At 37.0% G+C, this 20,166-nt stretch overlaps 1 protein-coding gene across 1 annotated transcript in view; it reads left to right on the top strand.

Annotated features, from left to right (window-relative positions):
* The window catches only part of LOC150100909 (protein MTSS 1-like), a 499,461-nt gene that overhangs the window by 228,796 nt on the left and 250,499 nt on the right, over window positions 1-20,166 (top strand). The window lies entirely within an intron of this gene.

Below are 20,166 nucleotides of genomic sequence, written 5' to 3'. Positions count from 1 at the left end.
CTCAGTAACTATTTCATCTGCTTGACAAAAGAAAGAATGACTATGAAAGGTATCTGCTCTCCAAGCTGTAGGTTCGAATCCTGCTGTAGGCATGGATGTTGTGATGGTCTGTGAAAATGCTAGTGGTGGTGGTGGGCAGTAGATGCCATTGATGTAGATGATGCGGTTCGCTAGTTGGTGGATTGAGTGGTGGAAATGGAGAGTTGTAGAGTTGGTGCCCTCCCTCGAGGAGTTTTTGAACTCCTTGGAGGTGTCAGATAATAATAGTGCTAATTTTCTCTAGTAATTTGATTCTGCTTTCTTTACCATATACCCTTCTTGCCTGTACCTTATACTGCTTATGAGCATACTGTACACCTTTCTCCTTGCATACCCTCCACCATTTTTTTCAGTTCTTGGTTAATGTGATTATACATCTACCTCCTACCTGATTTATCCTCCTGACCTGGTGTATATAGTCTGATATGGCTTTCTTTATATATTCCTTGATCATCTCCCATGCTGCTAACATTTTTCCCTTGCAGATATGCCATGGCACTGCTTCAAGCTGCCTCATAAGTTTATCATAATCACCTGCCTATAGTTCCACATATAACACCTCTTAACTCAATATTATATTCCACATATTTGGCAACCTCCCAATCAAGACCACATGATTACTCTCCTCAGTTGGTCGCAATATGGGAAACATTGTTATGGACAGATCTTCTTATATTAGGACCAGATCCAGCACTTTCAGACCTCAAGTCCCCTTCATCACTTGCTATTTCAAGTAATTATCTCTTCATAGGCAAATAACTATTTCCTTCCCACCATATGATCTTTTCTCCATCCAATGTATGTCCTTGTAGTTGAAATGTCTCATAATAATTACTCAGCTTGTGTTCGTCATGCTTATTTGTCAATGGATAACTAGTTGCACTCTGCTCTCCACCCCATCCTAAAGCAGCAATCAGTTGTATTTATTCTGTTGGCTTCAATCTTATGCCAGATTTCTTCAAATGTACAGCCTTTCACATCTCTATTTTTATGGTGACCTCCTACTCTTTTTTTTTTAGCTGCAATTCATCTGTCATCTACTATCATCATCAACAGCACACACACAATCTTATTCTCTCTCATCCTCCTTGAAAATACTATACCCTTCACATTCTGTTCCCATAATTACATCATCTGATGCGAGCCATATCTTGTTAGTGCCTGTAACTTTTGGCAAGGTTGCACCAACCAATGACAGTCTTATTCCTGATTCTTCTGGCATTAATATACATAGAATGCAGCATCCCTTTACATCTGCAACTGTATTTACATTGGCTACCCCATTCAGTTTCATTACCTGAGGGAGATCCATTCAATTTCATTACCTTTCATTGTCACATTTACCTATCTTATGGGTGAGTGAGTGTGACAATGAAAAGTAATGTTGCATTTTTTTTGTCATTGTGACACTTACTCACCTCATGTGCTTGCACACATCCACACCTACCTGAATTCTCTAATAGCTACAGTTTCCGTGACTTTGAACTCTTCCAAACACTCAATGAATAATGTCTTCTGGAGACAAATAACTCAAAATCCATTTAGGTGCAGTCTATCAACCTTATAAGTCCTTCCATGCATCATGATTGCAAATGAGTCAATGTGTAGGCTGTGCAGAAGGAATAGTGCATTAGTTTGGCAACATATTCACAATCTTTACTGTTTCACTATTTTTTTTATTGTTGTCATTATCATCATCAGAGACCTCTGGGAAGTTAAGAACATTGAGTAAGGCCATGCATCATCTGCACTACCTTGCATATCTTTTTTTAAACTCATTTGCATAAAATACTCTCACTTTATATATATATGTATATGTGGTTTGCCACCTGTAGTGTTTGTACTATGGGTGGGGTAAGAATTTCTTTTCCCATTTTTATCAATTTTTATGTGTTTTTTGTCATTTTTTATTTATTTTTACCTAGGCCGGAAACCTTGCTCTAGAGATCAAACATGAACTTTTTTACACCACTTCAGGCCTCGAATAAGCAGGGGATCATTTGGAGGCTCACTGCTTGCTCAACATGCAAACTGTTCCACTCAGATCTGCTCTGTGAGTGAAAAATATATATCTCACATCTTCTTAACCACAAGCAAACTCGACTTTCATGGATACTATCCCTGAGTCTCCACCATCCATTTAATGAAAAATTCTGTCAGCCAATATCCTGTAACATTATTTCAGAAGCCTATATCGTATTACTTCTCTTTCTCCTGTTTACCAGTGTCTGTAGTCCATACTCTCAATTCTGGAATATAAATTTTCATAAACTGCATTATGAAAATCCCATTATCATCTTTGCAATTCTTCTTTGCAGCACTCTTCACAGCTTCTTCATGTGCTTAGAACTACGGAGACCAAACTTCTGCATAGTAGTCCAGGTGGTGCAGTCATATCAAGGCTTTGCAAAGAAGCAGATTGACTTCCTTGTCCTTCAAGCATCAAAGCTGTTCTCTGAGTTTTATATGCAATGTTTGTTGCATGACCTTTGAGCTTCAACTTCCAATTCACCATAACTTCAAGATCCCTAGACTAATTCCACCAATATAATATGCTGTTGTAAATCTTTCCAGTGTGATGAGATTTCCTTGATCTCTTTGGATCCTTTGCCAGAAGAACATTGGAAAAACCTAATTGTCTAGATACTAATGTCTTCTAATTCAGATGGCATTCCTTAAGTTATGCTTGAAACTAGTGCTCCACAATTAACCTCCCTCCTATGTCATTTATACAAGCCATCATAGTTGTTTGGCATCTGTGTAAAACATGGGAAAAAAAAATCAGCCAACAAACTATCATTCTGTAATATTATGATAATTAATTATTTCTTCGTCAATATCTCAGCTGTTTCGCCTTTGTATTAATTCTACTCTTTTTCCATTATCTTTCCTATGTGTACTTTAACTTCTAACTCTCAGTTAAGTACTCTTTACCTTGTTCTAACTTAAGCCGATTAATTTAGTCCCCCGCTTATGATCCCTTATACTTCCTACAAGTATTAGCGCTGTTAGTGAAAAGGCCTCTGGAATAGGCAACTCACGTTGCCTATTCCAGAGGCCTTTTTGTAATTGTAAATAGTTACAGTTAACTATTTCCCACGCGATATAATTCAGAAAAAATGTATTTGTTTTTCGACTGCACCACTCTGAATTAATGTTATAGCATGGGAAGAATTGTTATAACACTTATACAATAGATCACTTTCTAAAATAATACCTTAAATAGTCAGTCGCAGAAATTTCTCTAATTTAAGCACACAGGTTTGGTTATTTTTTTAGTGAGATAGTGCATTGGTCAAAGATCAGACGATAGTTTTAAACAAACAAAACATGTTTATTTTACCTTAAGCTCTATACAATATGATACATGTTAAACAATTTCTCTCTAATGCCTATTTTTAAACTTAAATCGTAACCTTTCAATTTAGATCTGCAATTCACAATGCTTGAATAACTTGCTTTACAAACTCTAGGCAATTGCTGACTGTTACAATCAATATCATTGGCTAACATTCTTCTCAATAAATATACTAGTTAATTTTCAGCCTCAATTACTTCTTATAGCGATTCATACAACTATTATAACAAAGCTACGTTCAGCGGACATACAATTCTTAATCACTACCTCAGCGTTAATACATTAGAATCGACTCACAAATTCGTAGAAACATATACAGTCCTACCAGTCTCTCGAAGATTTTTGGCGGTTCTGCTGACTGCTTTCCTCGGTCCTATTTCCTAGCCTTTGCTGAATGGCTTTTGGCGGTCATCCTCTTCTGGGATTTGTAGATAGCTCACCGTCGGTTTTGGACCTATTGTTGGCGCCACATATCTCGTCACACATGGCACGTTCCGCTACTGAAAACACATCTCTGTAGAATGATCTGCCTCTCCTGGGTTTTCCCCATGCCTAGTGGTGGTCACGATCCTATGACGAAATACAGAGGTCTGGGCAGGCCAACGAACTACAGCAGGACGGAAAAAAAAACTCTCCTCTTGGTTCTCAAGACCTCTTTTATATTATTCAGAAACTCCTTGTTTTTAGGATCGGAGCCCCCTGAATATTCTGTAAATAACTGACATCACTGTTGTCTTGACCTTCAGATTTGGTGGCAACAATCTCTACGTCTGAATGATCTTCAATCCCTTTGTTTACTTTCAAGTTGCCAACATAATCTTGTCTAATCCCCTTAACTTAAGACAGAATTACTTTTAACATTCTGTTACATCAAATCAACATAATGCACAGTTTTAACCTTTATAATATTTTTATAATTTGTGAACAATTTCTATATCGTTCTTTCTATTAGTTAGCTTTACAAGTTTACAATCAGCACTTCTCCTTTAAAATACAGTAATTTACAATTTTGTTCTTTCCACATGATTTATGACCTCTGTAAAAATTGATGTTGGAAAATCTTTATATAAAATTTCACCGCATCAAATTTTACAATTCCATCATCCTCATCTCACTTGTCTTGAAAATGATGGAGAAGACCATCCAGCCAACTTGTTTACTATATCTGGAGATTCACGATTTAATTAGTGGTCACCATTATGGATTCCACCACTCTTTCCATTCCACTGTAGATCTCTTTGTCGACCTTGTCCACCTGGGGACACAAGCTATGCAAAGGTTTGCAGAAACTTATCTAGTCATTCTTGACATTTCCAAGTCATTTCAATCTTCTGAACTTTGCAGTTTTAGCGAATTTTTTCACTTGTTTATAAAGTAAATTCTCTTGTCAAGAAATTATATTCTTGTTTAATCCTTTATCAAAGTGTAAGCCTTCCTTAATGCATGCATGCATGCATAGTATTATGCATGTCTGAATGGAAGTATATTTCAATTATGGGATACTAAGGCAATTAGTGTGAAGTCAGCTTCTATATACAAGTAGCCTAGTTGTAAAGATAATTCATGTGCAAACTTTGCTTACACTTGAATAAAGGATTAAACAAGAATATAATTTCTTGGTAAGTGTAATTTACACATATAGCCTTTCCTGGTCCAATACATAATATGCATACCTTCCTCAACCTCAAATTAACTTGATATCCCTCTTTCATTCAAAACACAGCTTCTCACCTGCATAGTCAATGTCTTACCCTATATAAATTCCAAATCTGCCCAAGTTTGGGCTGCTGTTCTTACATTTGGGGTTGTCTTCTTCTTCTTTGGTACATCAATCCAAAAATTGGTAAATATAGCAGCACATCATCACAACATCCTGTCTTGTGACTTCCTTTTTATCTCTTCATAACGCTTAGTGCCAGTTAGAATCATTATGTTATTTATATATGAAATTCTTGGTCTGCCTCGTGGCCTCTTTCCTTCTACAGTTCCCTCCATTATTTCTGTAATCAGTCTCCCATTCCTCAAATTTGGGGTTGTGCACCAAATAAATATAATGGAGTTTTCCATTTTATCCAAGCACTGCAACCTTCAGCTCCGAGAAACACATTATGAGATTTTCTTCTTAATTGCATGCTCACTTATGGCACTATTGTGTTATATAGTTTTGTGATCTCTCATGTGGTCAGTATAAAACAAAACAAAAAAAAAAAAGGCAAGTGATGTGAAGTCATTAGCCAGCTTCTGTATACGATTTTCCCAGTCCTGAAATTACTTCAGGTGCAAACTTTGTTTGCTTACACTCGGATAAAGGATTAAACCAAGAATATAATTTCTTGGCATCTTTAATTTATATATAAAAAAAATCATGAAGGGAATTCTAGCAGTACTTACTGTTATTAGCTTTGCTCTTTTCTTTCCAAAACACTTCTGTATGTTTTGAATTTATTTCTTACTCGGATGTTTAGGTCTCCATCACAAGCAAGTTTTTCCTTTTTTTTTTTTGTTTTCTTGCTTGCCCTCTCTAATAACATTAAAAATTCCAGTAATACTTTATTACTGATACTCTCTTTTAGACTATACGCAGAAATGCTTCATGTTTTTCAATTTTCTATTTTGAAATCTACTAGTATTACTACCTGAAAGTGTGGCTCCTATTCAGAAAGTTTACTTCTTGTTTACTGTTGAATACTGTAGGACTTGAAAAATTCACTCATCTGCTTGTTCCTGTTAAGTGAGAATTTTTAGTTGACAAATTTAAAAAATTATCAGAAAGTTTTGGTTTAATCATCAGTTTATTTTTTTTTTATGTAATGCCAATTCAGTTTCATGCTTTATATATTAAATGTAGTTTTTTTGTATGTTTATCCTACTTATCACATCCATTGGGAAATGCTGATCATTATCATACTTGTTTTATTGATTATCGCTGATATTTGTCATAATGAAATATGACCAGTGGGAGGATAGGATACACACTCATCATTTATCTTCAGGGATTGATCAGTCATACTGTGAGGTGACCATTTAATTGCAACATGGTACCCTGAAATAGATATGCAACAGACAGTGGTAATTAGCTTATTTCTTATCCACTGATAAAATATGCATGATATGAACTTTAATAGTGGATATTAAAACTTGGAAAGTTGAGAAAGAAGTATTATTTTTTTCCAAATATTTCGTTATATTGTATTTACTAAAATAAAGAGCCAAAAGACTTAAGTTTGGCAATGCAAAATTATAAAAATCAAGTGGATATTAGATCCAGCATTATTTCAAAGCCGAATGTAGAAACTATGAAAGTTTCGTACAAATAAGGCTGACCAGAGAGCTTACGGGAATATGCCCACCAGCATTTACAGACCACTTTAGAAAACACGCATGCTGTGCTTTCTAATTTGGTCCATTTTTTTAAGGTTTCACTGGCCTGACAGCCAGTGAGAGACCAGGCAGAAACCTTAAGAAAGCAAAAACTCTCTTTCAATACTAAGGAACTTGAAATGTCGGAGAGGTGTATTTTTCATAAGTGAACTCTTGGTCGGTGCATAAAAGTATTTACTAAAATAATTATGGCTCTTTATTTACTAAAATAAAGAACCAAAAGGCATCATTTCGGTGATGCAACATTATATAAATCAAGTGGATATTAAATCCGGCATTATTTCAAAGCTGAATACAGAAGCTATAAAAGTTTCGTACAAAGTTTGACCAGAAAGCTTACGTGAATACGCTCACCGGCATTTACGAGTTGCCTAGCCGGTTCTTATAAGAGAACAGCCTATAATAGCCTATTTACTAAAATAAAGAACCTTGTGGTCTCTTTATTTTAGCAAATACTTTACTTGTAGGAAGTGGTCCTGGGGATCACCTAATATTTAGAGAGAGTTTTACTTAAGTATCTGCCTGGTCTCTGAGGAGAACCAATCAGTTCTAAACAGACCAACAGGAGGCGAATACATGGACATTCGGAAAGCGATCATGTTCTCCTATAAGGTCTGGCTAGGGCAACTCATAAATGCCAGCGAGTATATTCCTGTAAGCTCTCTTGTCAAACTTCGTATGAAACTTTCATAGTTTCTACATTCGGCTTTGAAATAATGCTGGATCTAATATCCACTTGATTTTTATAAATTCCATTATATGGATTTTAACCTAAATGTTTTTCAGTTATTTTCTGAGTTGCTACTATATCATAAGAGATCAGTAGCTGTATCCATCCAACAATGTTTTGGAGCCAATCAAAATAGAAATGCACTGATGTAGTTATGTGTGTAGGCCTAAAGGTTTTATTTTATTGACGGCTTTTATGATACAAAATGTTTTTCTTATTTGATTATAACAGCATAGAAGAAATTGTTTGCTTTTTTCCATAAAAGTGATTCAAGACATAAGTATTAGAAGCAAAAGGATAGTAAAAAATTATTATTATTAATAAATAAATAAATGGCCTTGCATCATTTATAAAACGCATGAATTTTTTCTTCACAGACTGATAAATGCACTAATACATTAGTAGTTGACATATCTGCTTCAACACTGGAAATTTATACTGGGTTAAAAAGTCCATAGCGTTAACAAAAGCTTATAAATTGAACAGATGGGAATAAACATGTTACTATCATATATTTAGGTAACCATGGGTAGAGTACACTCAGGCTAGCATCTAATGAGTGAGATATTTGCCTGATGGTGAGCCGTAACAAAAATTTTCAAGCCCTGATTAGAGCTACTCCTTTTTTTCCTTATAACTATTCTGGACAAGCCCATTCGTCAAAATTTTGCCGGCCTGGTTAGTTGAGTGGTTAGCGTATCCACTCTCTTAAGTTAGCGTCTCCAGCCAAAAGACTGCAGGTTCAAATCCTGCTGTGGGCACAGATGTTTGTGATTGTCTGTGAAAATACTAGTGGTGGTGGGCAGTGGTTGGTGTAGATGATGCGGTTCACTGTAGTTGATGGATTCATGGAGATGGAGAGTTGTAGAGTAGGTGCCCACCCTCAATGAGTCTTTGGAGTCCTTGGAGGTGTCATATAATAATAATAAAAAAAAAAATAATAATTTTTTTTTGCCGGCTTGGTTGGCTGAGTGGTTAGTGTATTCACTCTCCAGCCAAAAGGCTGCTGGTTCGAATCCTGCTGTGGGCATGGATGTTTGTGATTGTCTGTGAAAATTCTAGTGATGGGTGGTAGATGGCATTGATGTAGGGATGATGGTAGTTGCAGTTCATTGTAGTTGGTGGAGACAGAGAGCTGTAGAGAAGGTGCCCTCCCTCGATGAGTCCTTGGACTCTTTGGAGGTGTCACGTAACAATAATAATAATAATAACTATTGCTTTAATATAACTTCTTATAGTAATTATTAAAAGTATTTCTCCTGTTGTGGTCTTCTTTGTTTGGTGGCACAAGTAATGGCATCATGGTATTTGCAAATTCAACTGATGGCTTTACCTCTTTTCCATTGAGACTTTTTATGTTGATAATGCATTTCTTCAGTTCTGCTGAGTTTGTAGTTGTTCCATTTAGATGACTGTTCTTCCTAGTCTCCTGATGAAAACAGCAGTAAGACCTTGTTTAACCAAGCCACATCCCAGCTGGCATGATATTTGATTATGTTGTGCCATCATATTTGTCTGTTTGGATGAAGCCAGTTGGTTCTCAAAATCTCAAATTGCTAGTCCATCCTCATTTGTTTACTATCTAGATGCATACCTAATAGTGGGGAATATACACAAAGGCAAGGATTGGAAATTAGGTCAGAAACTCGTGGTTGGTTCTCTGCATTCCTTATAACATTGTAGAATTCTCCTAGTTATCTAGCTTTCATTCTTAATTGATCCTATGCAAAATACCATTCTATTCTTGGAGATGTGAGGTACCAGAAAAAGTACCATATTTGGTCTCTAGAGGAAGGTCAAAAATTGTCCAGACACTGTACTAGTGTACAGGAAGATTACCATCATTCAATGTGCGATTGTTAGAAAAAAAAAGTATATATACCATGATTATATCCAGAACACACAAAATAATTCCTGCACAAAATATGAACAAAATGCTGAAATGTTAAAAAAAAGAAAAAAAAAGTAAATTGCAGTCTGAAGTGGATGAATTTCTGAAGTCAGTTAAAAAAATAACATTTGATTTTTTTTTTCCAGATTTTATAATCTGCATTGCGAGCTGAATGAAAAGATGGAATTTTTTGTCAGCTACTTCAGCTATTCTGAATTTTTTGCTTGGACTGTCAACTATTTCTTTTGCCTCTGTTACCTTTCTACCATAATCATTGTTTAAAGTCTTACTACCATAGTAATTTTTCCTCTTGCTACATAATGAAAAAACTCTTTTGGGTTTACTTTGGTCTGCTCAGCTAATTTTCTCTCATAATCTGATTTGGCCTTTCTTACCAAACTAGTCAACCTTCTTTCTTGCACTTTGTGCTGCTCATGCATAATGCTGATCACCTTTTTCTTTATATTCCTTCCATAGTGTTTTCTTTTTTGCAGTTCTTGCTTTATATCTCTACTCATCAACTTTATTCCAACTTGGTTAGAATATCCTCCAGACTTGGGTATGCAGTCTGGTACTGCTTCCCATGAACAATCTCTGACCACTTCCCATGCTCTATTGACATTCTTTCTTTGTAGTTTCTCAAGCCATGTTACTACTCCAAGATGATGCTTAAGTTTGTCATAATTACCAGTTTTATAGTTCAAACCCTTTCTTGACAGAGAATTCCACATGTTTGACAACTCTCCAGAACAAAACTGCATGGTAACTCTCTCCAATTGGAGGCAGGTTGTATTGTCTACCTTGATTATGGATATATTTTTTATTGCTATTATCAGATCCAACACTCTCAAATCCCTTTACTCTCTACAGTTCCCCCTAACAAACCCATGCTGACCATCATAAAAAATATGATAGTCAACATGATCGACACCTTCTGCTCATTAACCATCAGTCTGGCAGACTTGCAGCTTCTATTATCAATCCATCTGAATTCTAGTCCTCACCAACTTCTCTAATACCTTAACAACAATCCTAGACACACAGATTGGCCTATAATTATTTGTAGTCTCAGGCTAATTCCCCTCCCTCCTTTGTAAAAAGTGGAACAAATTTTCCCGCCTTCCATTCCTTTGGGACTCGCCCTGTTGCAAGACTCATATTAAACAGTTGTGCCAAATGTGCTATTAATTCCATAGACCATTCCCTCAAGACATGTGGCAATATATCAAATCCTATTGCCTTATTAACATCAAGTTTACTTAATTCCTCATATATTTTCTGCTCATTCACCATCAGTCCCTCCTCCACCATGCCCTCCATACTCCAGCTTCTCTCCTGATATTGCCTTCACAAGAATGAAATACACTGATAAATTGATCATGGAATATCCTCCTCATCGGTCATCAATCTGTCAGTGGCATCATCCTCCCATAGTCATTTTTCCTTCTACTTGCCACATATCAAAAGAACTCACTAGGATATTTCTTAGCTTGATTAGCTAATTTCTTCTCATGTTGCACTTTTACTGTCTTTATCAACTGACTCACCTTTGTGGCCTGCTGTTTGTACTTTTCATGCAACTGATCATTACCAACATTCATCTTATGTTGTTTCCACAGTGCCACCTTCTAGATTTCACACTTAATCCCTTCATTCGTCCATTTTACTCCTACCTTGTTTAGCCTTTTCATCTTTGGAATACACTCACACATTGCTGTTGTTAAACTGTTCTTGCAACTTCTGCCCAGCACTTTTCCCACTACTATTACACCCAGATGGTAATATTGCATCATCACCTACAGAAAAAGCCAACCTCCTGGCTTCCTTCCTAATTCTGCTTCAGTTCTTGTATAGCTGATCATGGTTAATGTCTCTCAACCCTTCCAAACACTCAGTGCTATGTTTGATCTTTCACCAAAAAGAGATCAGAAAAATTTGCTCAAACTGGATATCAAAAAATTCTTCTGGCCCTGATGGTATTCCTCCAGTGTTCTAAAGGTCTGTGCTTCAGAGCTGACTCTCACTCTATGCCACCTGTGTACACTTTCTTATTTCACTAGAATCTATCTTGCAGTCTGGAAATTAGCCAATAAACCATCTATTTTTAAGAAGGGTGACAAATCTTTACCCTCAGAATACAATCTAATTTCTCTCACCTCAATTCTTTCCAAAGTAATGGAAAGAGCCATTAGCACTCAACTCTTATGCTAACATGAAGACACTCATCTAAGTGGTTGCCCTTGATATCTCCAAGGCTTTTGGCTGAGTTTGGCACAAAGGTCTATTAAGCAACCTCCCATTATTTGGTCTTCTTCTGACTTCTGCATTTTGATAGCCAGCTTTCCAACCAGATGTTCACTTTGGATAGTGGATGTCTCATTATCTTCTGTCTATACAACTAATGCTGTGGTTTGACAAGGCTCTGTTCTTTTGCCCACCCTCTTCCTTTTATATATAAATGATCTAATCCAACATACTGCCAATCCAGTACACAGTTTTGCTGATGACAGTATGCTGTACCACCTTAAATTCTGATCTTCAAAACAATCATCAGTGGAGTCGGAATAACCTTGTCAACCTCACTGCTAGCAAAACACAACTCTGCATTATTTCCCACAAAAAAAGAGAACTCTGCTGTTCCAGTCTTACCCTTGACAATACCCAAATCTCTATTCAATATGAGATTTAAATTTTTGGAATAACTCTAACCTCTAATGTCTCTTGGCACAAATATATCACAAATGTTGCCTCCTCTGCATCCAAAAAATCAGGCTTTCTCTTTTGCTTGAGGCATTAATTTAACTCCAAATGGCTTTTTACCCTGTGCAAATCACAAATCTACCCAACCATCAAATAATGCTCTCATATTTGGGGTGATACCCATAGGAGCTCCCTGAAAATACTGGAGTCTACAGAATAGAGCAGTTGGATTGATTGCTTACCATTCTCTTATTAAGACACTCATACAGGCATATAGTCTCTGCAGCCTACATCTTCTATAAATACTTCTATGGATGCTGTTCATCAGAATCAGCATCAGAATCTCCACCCTCTTGCCAATCCACAAATGTGTGCAGCAGTCTACCAACTCAAATCCAAACCCATAGAACAAATTTCTCCTTCTCTTCATTGATCCCTTCCACTGCTGTCCTCTAGAATAGTCTCTCACCACATATGTTTCCCAAGGAATACATTCCACAGCTTTTCAAATCAAATATGTGAACAAGATCCTTATTGCCCATCCACAGTACTATAGGTTGGCCAACCTCTCATGGTTGGGTTCTCCATTTAAAAATAAATAAATAAATAAATACTGATACCTCAGTGTATCATAACAGTTGAATAATAACTGCCATGACATACTCAGTAGCTGTATGCTGCCCAGTAGGTACAAAACCCATAACAATGGGTATAGGGCATTTGCATAAGTTTTTAATACAACATGCACATTTTTGTTATTCTTAGACCATGTGGTTGTTTTGACAGGATGAAATGTCCCAAATATGAATCTTTTCCTAAATGTTATCCTTCTCAGGACAAAGTGTGAAGTTAAAAACTTCCAGAAGTGGTAAGAGATTAGCAGGACTGAGAAGAGAAAGAAGCAGGTAGTCTGAAGTTAGAGATGAAGCAAACAAACAAAAAAAACAAGTTAAGGGGAAAATTATGTATAGAGACTCAGTGATCGTGGGGGGGGGATGCTACTTAAGGAATGTGTAACAAAATCATGTGTCCTTGGTGCAAAAATTCATGCCATTAATCATGCCATCCAGATGCAAAAATGTAAGATGAAAGAACTAATCGTCTTGGTTGGCACAAATGACTTGAGAAGCAAGAAGTATTCAATGAGGGAGGATGTAAAGGAGTTGAGCAAGAAGGTGATGATTGTAGGTCATTTGCCATGCTATGATAGAGATGAACTGAGGAGGAGGGCGTTGATAGAATGTAATCAATACATTTGCTACCAGTAGGTCGTGCAGAAGGAATAATGTAGGATTAGATTTATTCAAGTAAAAATATTGAATAGGATAGTCAGTTCAGGAAGGAAAGGTGGGTTGGGACCTAAGGGATGTTTCCATTTCTATACACTAATGCCAGAAGTATCAGTAACAGGAGCGAGGAGTTTTGGGCATTGGTTAGTGCAACCTCACCAAAAGTTATAGGCATTAGTGAGACTTGGCTAACAGCAGACGATATAGTTACAGAGGCAGGATGTGAAGAGTTTAGTATTTTCAGGGAAGATAGAGAAGATGGGATAGGGGACGAGGTACTGCTGATGATAGCAGATGAATTGCAGCCAAAAAGAATAGGAGATAGGTGAAAGGGTTCATTTGAAGCAATCTGGTGTGAGATCAAGGCCAGTAAGACAAAATATACAGCTGGTTGTTGCTATATGCCAGGGGGTTCCATGGATGATCTGGAAGACACACATCAGAAAATTAATACAATGAGTGCAGGTCGAGTGATTATTATGGGGGACTTCAACAATGCAGATATAGACTGAAAGGAAGGAAGAACACAGATGGAAGGAAATGGAATTTATGCACTTACTGAGAGATAATTACTTGAAGCAGCATGTAATGGAGGAAACTCGGGGTGTGAGAGTATTGTACCTGGTAATAGGATGAGAAGAGCTATCCATAACCAAGGTGGCCACATTGCCTCCGATTGGAAAAAGTGACATGCAGTCTTGACTTGGGAGATTGTAAAACGTGAGGAATATTCTGTCAAGAAAGGGTATGTGGAACTGCAAGGCATGTGATTATGACAAACTTTGGAGGAAGCTTGAATCTGTGTCATGACATAAAACACTGCAAAGGAAGGATGTTAGTAGTGCACAAAAGATAGGTAAGGGGGTATCTGGAGGAAGCAATATTAAATTGTATACTTAAGGTAAGGAGGGGTAATCAGGTAGGAATTAGATGGATAAGTAATATCATTAAGCATGAGCTGAAGACTTTCAGAAGAAGAAAATGCTATGGTGGGTATATAAGGAGAAAGGTGACCAGAAAACTCATGAACAGTACAAGGCAAGAAAGGTGACCAGCATGGAAAGGAAGGTAAAATCTTAATGCAAGAAGAATCTAGCTAAGCAGGCCAAAGGAAATCCTAAAGATTTCTTTTGTTACATGGAAGAGGAAGAATGACTTTGGAAGATTAACCTTAATGTTGATGATTTATTTATTCATATGGGGTTTCCCCATCTTTCTCTCCCATCCCTTTGGAGGGGGGGCAGGTTAAGCCCCTCCTAATGAAGGATTAGGTGTATGTATATTTTTTATTATTGTAAATCCATGTATGTTTACGTGGCTGGTTTGCCTGTTGTAAGGGACAAAAAAACAAAAAGATTCTTTGTGAAAAACTCTCTACCTCCGTATGAGATCAGCTAACTCATCTTTTTATTATTATTATTTGACACCTCCAGCCTCCAGAGAGTCCAAGGACTTATCGAGGGAGAGCACCTGCTCTACAACTCAGTCTCCACCATTCAATCTCTAACTGACCGCAACTACACCAACACCATCTACCGCGGACCACCACTGGTATTTCTACAGACAATCGCAAACATCCATGCCCATGGCAGGATTCGAACACACAGCCTTTTGGTTGGAGAGCGGATACACTATCCATTTGGCCAACCAGGCTAGCATGTCGAAATCTTTAGTTGAAAGATACCACCTCGCATCATAGACGGGAATCGAACACAGGTCTTTCCGACCAAAGGGCTTCATCTGTACCGATTGAGCTATGGAGGCTCTAACGGTGATGATGATGACAAGCTGACGCAAGCAGATAAAATGGTTGAGTTGTCGACTGACCACTTTGCAAAGGTATATCATCCAAGTAAGGTTACTGCCATAACATATGTGACAGAGGCTGATGTGGGAACAGAGGTGAACGAATTAGAGGTTCTTGGGACATTCAAGAATCTCAATGTAAATACATCTGTGGTTTTAGGTGGAATATCAGCTTGGGCTTTTGTGAGAATGTGAAAGGGAACTGGCAGTGCCTCTTACTAGCTGTTTAATTTAAGTCTCAGCTCTGTAGAGATTTAAAGGAGTGGAAAGAGGGAAATATAATTCCCTTGCATAAGGGAGGTTCTAAGACTGTAGGAGCAAATTATAAACTAATCAGTATCTCGGGCATGGTGGTAAAAGTACTGGAAAAATCGGTCAAAAAGAGAATTTAAGAATGGGTGGATAAGAATATTTTACTGTATGAGGGACAACATGGCTTTGTGAAGGGTCCATTATGTCTTAGTAATTTACTTACTTTTTATAATAGAGTAAAAATAAAATAGAGTAAAAGATGAAAAGAATAAAGGAAATGGCTAAATGATGATTCTACTGGATTTTGCAGAGGCATTTGACAGTACCACATGGAACTCTGTTATTCAAATTACAACAAATTGCATGGATATGACACTAGTTATGTGGATAAGAGGGTGGCTGCTGGACAGATATCAGAAAGTGGTATATGGAGGAGTAAGAAGGTGACTAATGGTGTGCCTCAAGGTTTAGTGCTGGGACTAAATGATAAAGGAAATATTCAGTTTGCTGATGATGCAAAATTAGGTAGAGTAATTGTTAATCAAGGCAATTCACGAGCTTGGATAATTAAATTGGCTCGTAGGATGATTTAAATTGGCTGTCAGTATGAACAAAAGATAATAGGTGTAAGTTTAATGTGGAAAATTGTAATGTTTGTGCATTTTGAGATAAATTGATTACAAGCTATGTACCATATTAAAGGAAGGAAACAGATGAAGCTAGAGATTTAGGGATAGTGGTGGAGAGAATTAAATTTTAAGGGGCATATTGCTAAGGTTACTAAACTAGCTCATAAGATTACTTGGCTATCGAAGAACACACTAACAAGTAAACATAAAGAAGTTGTTAGTCCTCTGTATAAGGCCTTGATGCATCCACATCTGAATTACTGTGCTCAGGTCTGGTCTCTTGGGTTTCTTAGGGCAACGCTTCCCAAACTGTGGGCCATGGCTCCCTTCGGGGGCCATAAGTTTTGTTGAGGGGGGGGGGGGGGGCTATGAAATAATGAAAACCAGTTTAAAATGTTTTAAGACTAAGTAGATTTTTTTAAATCTTAAAAGAAACGTATTTAATTTTTATTATTTATTATTTCTTTTTTGTTCTTTTTTTATATTTTAATGGAAAAAAATCACACATTGGTGTTGGTTCACAAATTTTGCTTCTTGCATATTTTTGCAGTGATTAATGAATATTAGTAAATACACCCTCTGTCCAAAAAGAAACCGAACTTTTCGAAAACAGAAGAAACTAGTGGCATCGCCTGTTGTATCTTTTTGTTGTCGAAAACGGCAACCTTCATTAGTGTTGTGTCAACTGTTTATGACATTTGTTTCATTAGAAGCCAAGTTATAGTGCCAAGAGTGACAGTGTGTTTTGACGAATGGTCGAAAAATGAGTTTCAAACAGAGAGCTGCAATTGTCTTTTGTGTTAAACTTGGTAAACGTTTGACCAAAACACATCAAATGCTTCAAAAAGCATACAGTGATGAATGCTTATCCCGTACTCAAGTTTACGAGTGGTTCAAGCGATTTCAAAGTGGTCCTGAGACGCTTGAGGACAATGAAAAGCCAGGCCGTCCAAAAACTGGACTGAGCGAAGTTAACATCCAAAAAGTGCGTGATTTCTTCAATGAAAACCCGAAATCGTTCATGAGATTGATTGAAGATGAATTGGGGATTCCAAAATCAACTGTGCACAACATTTTGACCGAGAGTTTGGACCTTCGTAAATTGAATTCGCGATTTGTTCCCCACAAGTTGACCAACGACCAAAAAATGTATCGAATTGAACACTGCAAGGACCTCATTAAAACTTCTCATAAGGACTCAAGCTTTCTTGAAACGATAGTTACTGGTGACAAAATGTGGTGTTTTGAGTATGAACCCCGACACAAAACGCCAGAGTGCTTAGTGGGGACCACCAGAAGAGAGGCATCCAAAAAAAAAAAGTCGCTTGGAGAGGTCAAAAGTAAAGACAATGCTGATTTCTTTCTACGATTCTAAGGGCATTATCTGCAAAGAATTCGTTCCACCTGCCCAAACAGTCAATGGTGAGTTTTATCTCGAAGTTTTGAAACGATTGATAGCGATAATTCATCGCGTACGGCATGAATATCATGATGACCGACCATTCGTCAAAACACACTGTCACTCTTGGCACTATAACTCGGCTTCTAATGAAACAAATGTCGTAAACAGTTGAAACAACACTAATGAAGGTTGCTGCATACGACAACAAAAAGATACAACATGTGGCTCCACTATTTTCGAAAAGATCGGTTTCTTTTTGGACAGAGGGTGTATATGCTTATTCATATAATTTCATTTTAAACATTTTTATAGAATTTACAACCGTGTTAAAAAACTTTTTTTATTATCCCGACGTCTCGATCTTCACATCAAGATCATCATCTGGAGTGTACCTAAATATACAGGACAAGCTGAGTTACATCATTAACTGTAAGCTAGAGAAACAATGATTTGATCACATGTTATTCTACTGGCATGACCTCTGGTGAAAAAATAAAATAAAATAAAATAAATTTTTACATCAAGCTAAATTCTATTTTTACAATGACAGGAATAAACATTCTTTTAGATGGTTTTCTTTCAGAAACAATTGGTGTCCTATTTTTAGTATTACAATTCTTATTTTTGATTTACAATACTGAATTTTCTACAGTCCCGTTTATAGTTGTTCTTGGTGAGGAAGGTCGAATATATACCTTCCATATGTTTGGGATTTTTAGACCATCATTGTTGTTCAGATTGGGGTGGTTGATAATAATCTCACAGGCTTCCTTGAATTTCCATTTGTACCATGTTCTAGTGTGATGTAGACAGCTGGTGGTTTTCCAGTCAATTCTGTGTAAGGTATTCAGGGCATGATCAGAAAGGCCAGCTTCACCATAATTATTATATTTAATGTGTCGTTTATGTTCTTTTTGTCTAATAGGAATAGTGCATTCTGTTTCTCCTATATATGGTATGTTGCAAGTACAATAAATCCGGTATACTCCAGGGTGAGCTAGTGGAGGGAGTGGGTCTTTGGATGAGTTGAGTAAGCTTTTTAATTTTGCAGGAGGGTTTAAAGGTGGCTTTGAGGTTGTACTTTTGTAGTACTCTGTTTATTTTGTCTGATATTCCTTTAATGTAGGGAATGGTTATAGTTTTACTGTAGTCTGGTTTGTCTTTGTTTTTTATTGTGGTTTTGTAGAGAATTTTGTTAATAGTGTTTTGGCTGTATCCGTTTTTTTGTAAGTTATTACTGATAATTTTAAATTCGTCTTTCAGTACCTGTTCACTGGAACAGATAGTCTGAGATCTATTTTTTAGCGTGTTGATGACACCTAGTTTTTGTGTTGGGTGGTGGTAGGAGTTTATGTGTATATATTGGCCAGTATGTGTCGGTTTTCGGTAAACAGTGAAGGAAAGATTGCCTGAGGGAAGACGTGTGACAAGTGTATCTAGAAACGGAAGTGTGTTGTGGTTTTCAATTTCAGTTGTGAACTGTATGTGTTTGTGTTGTTTGTTTAGGTGGCTAAGGAACGTGTCTAATGTCTGGTGGCCATGGGAACAGATCGCAAAAACATCGTCAATGTATCTAAGCCAGACTTTGGGTTTTAGAGGGGAGGAATCTAGGGCAAGTTGCTCAAAATGTTCCGTGTAAAAGTTAACAATGGGGGGGGGGATAATGGCGAGCCCATGGCTGTGCCTTCTTTTTGTAAGTAGAAGGCATTTTATCATACAAAATAACCCGACCATAATACATGCACAAAAAGCGTCGTGATATCTGGAGGGAATTTGTTCTGTAGGAGAAGGATTGTGTCATTGATTGGGACATTCGTAAAGAGGACAGAGATGTCAAAACTGACTAATAAATCATCTTTTTCTAATGTAATGTCTTTGATGATGTTTATGAAGTGTTGTGTGTTTTTGATATAGGAGGGGGAATGACCTACCAACTCCTTGAGTGTTGCTGCTAATTTTTTGGCTAAGTGATACGTCGGGCTATCAATTCCTTCGACGATAGGTCTTAACGGGGTGTTTTCTTTCTGAATTTTCGGTAGCCCGTAAATTCTTGGGGAGCACGCGTAGTGAGTCAATAGTTTTTTGACTGTATCTTCGGGCCATGTAGTAATTGACTTAAGTAGTTTCTCTGATTTGTTTTTTGTTCTGTTAGTTGGGTTGTAGTTAACTAATTTGTATGTGTTATTGTCAGAGACCAGCAGATCATTTTATCTCTATAAGTGGTACGGTTTAAAATGACTGTGGCATTTCCTTTATCAGCTCTGGTTATTACTATGTTCGGATTTGTTTCAAGTGATTTTATCGCTGTTAATTCGTGTTTAGTTATGTTGCTTGTTATTGTTTTGTTATGGTTTAAAATGTTCGCAGTTTCTATATATATTTTGTCTGCTATGTTATTAGGTATGAATCTTAGCCCTTTTTCCATATTACAAATAACTTCAAGTTTGTCTATCCTTTTCGGTGCTATAGCAAAATTTAAACCTTTGTTAAGTATAGAGATTTCGTCTTTGTTTTGAGCGTGGTTAGATAGGTTGACTATGTTATTGATACCTGTGGGTGATTGGTGGCTCCTGTTGTTTCTTGCTTCTGGTAGGTTGTTGTTGTTCACTGTGGCAAACTTTGAAGATGGGGGCTAGTTTTGTCGTTCTTATAGTCTTTGAAATTTGGAAATTAGGTTTTCTTTCTTCGT

The sequence above is a fragment of the Typopeltis vanoorti genome, chromosome 12 (genome assembly GCF_054136105.1).
Source record: "Typopeltis vanoorti isolate ZY-2024b chromosome 12, IOZ_Tvanoo_1.0, whole genome shotgun sequence".
NCBI classification, from domain to species: domain Eukaryota; kingdom Metazoa; phylum Arthropoda; class Arachnida; order Uropygi; family Thelyphonidae; genus Typopeltis; species Typopeltis vanoorti.
This window is presented reverse-complemented; position numbering and strand designations above follow the sequence as displayed.